Source organism: Vigna angularis, chromosome 1 (genome assembly GCF_016808095.1).
Source record: "Vigna angularis cultivar LongXiaoDou No.4 chromosome 1, ASM1680809v1, whole genome shotgun sequence".
NCBI lineage: Eukaryota > Viridiplantae > Streptophyta > Magnoliopsida > Fabales > Fabaceae > Vigna > Vigna angularis.
The window spans coordinates 36671622-36676777 of NC_068970.1; positions in this window are offsets into that span (position 1 = coordinate 36671622).

The window sequence follows — 5156 nt, forward strand, 5'->3', positions numbered from 1 at the left end:
TTTTATATGTCAATGTGTTAAATTTATTGTTACACTAATTTCACATGTCTATCTTAGGATGTTAAATTTATTGTTAGATTGGTTTAATATGACATCACGAGCAGGATCAATGTTGGGAGGGAAGTGAGAATTGATAGATATCACACTAATAAAATAAGCTCTCAACTAAAATAAAGATGAGAAAAATTATTACTAATACTCAATACCAAGGGCAAGACCAAGATAAATATTTACTAGATGGAAGAGATTACAACACACTTTCTTTAACGCAAGGAGGATACAAGAAGTTTTGGTGCATTTTTCACCTTCCCTTACACTTCTATATATATGCATAAGAAGGAGGGAAGTCTTTGCCCACTTTAGATGTGAGACTTCTAACAACTCCTAACAAACAACTTCTAACAATTCTCACACTTGAAGATTTGATTGAATCAATCATATCTTCACAATACTTTGTCTTCCTTGTCAGTTCCATGTTACGTCTCTGATAGACCAAAAAGAGGATCTACTCCATACAAACTTATCAATATTGACAGGCTTTTTCATAGCATCTGCTAGGTTATCTTTGGTACATATCTTTTCCATATCTACATCTCCTTTCTCTACTACTTCTCGGACAAAATGATATCGAACCCCTATATGCTTTGTCCTGGAATGAAAGCTTGGATTTCTTGCAATGTGCAAAGCACTCTAACTGTCGCAATATACAGTCATTTTCTTCTGCTTGTGCCCGAGTTCTTCCAATAACCTTTGAATCCAGATTGCTTCCTTGCATGCTTGAGTAGCTGCCATGTATTAAGCTTTTGTGGTGGATAAAGCTACAACAGTCTGTAATTTAGATAACCAACTTACCACTCCTCCTGCAATTTTAAACACATAGTTAGTAGTAGATTTTCTTTTATCAAGATCACCTGCATAATCTGAGTCGACATAACCCGTGACAGTAAACTCCGATCCTCCAAAACATAACGCAACATCTGAGGTTCCTTTGATGTATCTAAGGATCCTCTCAACAACATTCCAATGCTCTTCACCAGGATTTGCCATAAATCTACTAACTGCTCCCACTGCATGTGTAATGTCTGGTCTTGTACAAATCATGGTATACATTAGGCTTCCCACTGCTGATGCATACGAAACTCAAGACATTTCCATCCTCTCTACTTCATTGCTAGGACACATACTTGAGGATAATTTATAATTAACAAGAAGTGGGGTAGAAGTTGACTTGCAATCTTGCATGTTGAAGCGCGCAAGACCTTTCAAAAATAATTCTTTTGTGAAAGCCAAATCTTCCTGATTTTTCTGTCTCGGTGAATTTGCATCCCTAAAATCTTGTTTGCAGGTCCCAAGTCCTTAATATCAAATTCCCTAGCCAATTGTGCCTTCAATTCTTGGACTCGAACTTTGTTGGAGCCTACCACAAACATATCATCCACGTACAAAAACGAAATGATGAAATCATTATCCTCAGACCTCTTGTAGTATGTACAATGGTCTGAACTTAATCTGTTGAATTTGAGGCTAATAATGAAGGAATCAAATCTCTTATACCAACACCTTGGCGCTTGCTTTAAACCGTACAAAGATTTGGTCAACCTACAAACCAAGTTTTCTTTGCCTTGTTCTTCAAAACCTTCTGGTTTGAGCATATATATTTCTTCTTCAAGTTCTCCATGAAGAAAAGCAGTCTTTACATCTAACTGTTCCAGATGTAAATCTTCTGCAACACACATTGCCAACACTACTCTGGTAGTGGTAAGTCTAACAACTGGCGAGAATATCTCGTTAAAATCAATGCCTTCTTTCTAAGCATATCCTTTGACCACCAGTCTTGCACGATATCGCTCCACTTGATCATTGCCATCTCGTTTGATTTTGTATACCCATTTTTTTCCAATTTCTTTTCGATCTTTTGGAAGTTCAACAAGTTCCCATGTCTTGTTCCTATGTAAGGCTTTTATTTCTTCATGCATTGTTGCCATCTGAGAAACATATGAACTCCTCAACGCCTCTTGAAAGGTTGATGGTTCTCCTTCTTCAGTTAAGAGACAGTACACATCATGGCTTTCCAAAACATAGTTTGAGTGCCAAGATGGTTTCTTCATTTGACGTGTTGTTCGTCTAGCATCTTCATCATTGACCTCATTTGGTTCTTGTTCATCGTGCTCTGGTTCTACTTCAGAAGAATCATTATCTTTAGACTTTCCCTCTATCTGTACTAAAGTAATGTCTATTTGTGTGCTGTCATTTTTCTACTCACTTTGCAGTTTTTCTACAAAGACTACATCTCTGCTAACAATAATCTTGTGGGCAGTGGGATCCCACAACCGATACCCCTTAACATTGTCAGCATAACCCAAGAATATACATTTCCTAGATTTTGGGTCCAACACATCAAGTACATAGGAAAACCAAATACATATAGAGAAGAATAATCAGCTGGTTTTCCTTTCCACATTTCCATTGGTGTCTTTACACCAATTCCTGTTGATGGTGAGCGATTTATCAAATAACAAGCGGTTTTGACTGTTTCTGCCTAGAAGGACTTGGCTAATCCTGCAGTTTCCAACATAGCTCTTGTCCTTTCTAGAAGAGTTCTATTCATCCGCTCTACTACACCATTCTATTGAGGTGTATGAGCAACTGTAAATTGCCTCTTAATACCCTCTTGCTTACAGAATGCCAGAAAATCACCATCTGTATATTCTCCTCCATTATCTGTCCTCAAGCATTTGATCCTTTTACCAGTTTCAACTTCCACCTGTGCTTTAAATTCCTTGAATATTGCAAACACATCTGACTTCTTCTTGATTGGGTACACCTATAATCTTCGAGAATAATCATCAATGAATGATAAAAAATACTTTGCTCCTCCCATGGATATTTCTGGTGATTCCCAGACATCAGAATGTCACCCGCAACACTTATGAGATCAATGAACAAAACTCATGGCTACATGAGATAAGGTGGGGATTTGCCACTTGAGCCACTTGGTGAACATAAAACTCATGCACACATGCACTAGAAATGTCAATAATTGTTTATTCCAAATTTGTTTACAAGAGTGTTTAAAAATGACTTATAGACTATGTGCCTATGCACCCTAAGTCCAACAAGACTAAGGCCCAATAAAGCCCAAAACACAATATTAAAAAGATTGAAATATAATTCGAAGCTACTCTATGATTCCTTTGAAGGTCCTAACCATGCTTCCATCACAAGAACAAGCCAAAAAACCAAGCTAATATGGCCTAAGATTATGTGTCTTCAGATTGTGATGTAGGAATGTTGATGACAAAAACTAGTGATATTGATTCAAAAGAAACCTCATCTTGGTTTACTTGATTCAAGGTGTTCCATGCATATGACATAAAGAAGAGATTGGTTCATTAATATTGATGATACATCTCAAGGTAAGTTCATATTTGTTGATGATAGTAGCCTAAATTCATAAGGTGTTGGGCATGTGGTAATGAGAGATTCTAATGGTAGGGAAGTCACAATTGTTGGTGCACTATATGTGCCAAGGTTGAAAACAAATTTATTGAGCCTTGGAAAGGTTCTGCAAAAATTTTTTGTCATGGATAGAAGGAGAATAAATTGAACATTTACGATAAAAACAAAAAGTTGGTTATTTGTGTTAATATCTTTGAAAATAGAAGTTTTAATGTTGGTATGAGTACAAGGAGACAATTTTTTTGCTGGTGTAGGTAATAGAAGTGAGTGGTTATGGCAAAACAAGTTTCGTCATCTAAATTTTCACCATATACATTAGCTCAACAACAAGAATCTTGTTGCAAGGCTCCGCTCAATTGTGATTCCAAAGGAAGTATGTAGAGAATGCATTCAATGCGAACAAGCTTGTTGACAATATTTTTTATCTTTAGAAATGAAACCAAAAACTTGTTGATAGATCGGCAAGTGTACCGAATCGCACAAGTAATATAAAATGGTAAAACCAAATATCGTATCCTAGAAGACTCTCGACACTAAACAATTACGTGATAACTCGATTAATTAAGACTTAAAAGAAACGAGATCATTGGTTTAAAATGCAAAGACAGAAAATTAAATATGAATGCAAATTGATCAATAGTAGAGTAACAAAAAGATGAACGGATGTTGTTTAATATGAGATGAATATGTTGTTGGGGTTAGATTTCACCAAGTTCCCTCTCATGTATATAAGAATTCCTCTTTATGCATTAATGTTAACGTCACTCACTAAAGTACTTATAACCCAATCCCTTGTCGCAATAAGCCTGCCTTAATTCCTAGTTCGTGCAATTCCTAGCGTTCCTAGAAAATTAAGTTTGAAGATCAAGAGCTTAAGACAACCAAGTACTCATACCCTCATCCTTGAGAAATATTACCCTTGGGAGAATTCAACAAGAATTTGAATTGTAAGGAACCTCCCGGCACTCATGCAATTCATAAATCATGCAACTAAATGAGTTAAATAGAGCAAGCATTAAAACAGATGAATGCCCTAACAATTAATGAATAAAGCATATATGATTAAGAATCAATTCAAATACATGAGAGTTCATAAGGTTACATGATTCCCCAACAACAAATAGAGTTTAGTTCCCCATACACATTAAGAAACTAAATGTACAATGGAAAAGCATGAGATAGTAAAACCCTAAGAGTAGAAGAGGAAGCTTCCGCCTCCAAATCCACCTTCAGAGAGTAGAAGAGTGTGTTGTTGTGTTGCTCCAGCCAGAGATACCAAACCTAGAGCGCCTAGGTCCTTTAAATAGAGTCGGAAAAGAGTAGAAATAGGGTCTAGTCCAAAAGAGTCGAAATAGAGTAAAAAATGGGCCTATTCCACGACGCACGACGCTCGGCCGCCCCTTTTTGGGCGCCTGGACGATGGATGTCGATTTCTGGCGCCCAAGCCTCCACTAGGCGCCCTAGCTTCGCGGTTGAATTTTCTGGTTGACTTTTCTGCACTCTGGTTGACTTTTCTGCACTCTAGTTGACTTTTCTGCATTCCAACTATTTGGTACTTTAACTCTTCCTTCAAATCATTCCAATAGCCTACAAAATCATGGGAATTTGGTGATAAAATCATCAAGTATAACCTCAACTCTCTTATTCACAAAACTAAAGCAAAAACATGAGTCAAAGCAAGTTTCTATGTCAAAAAT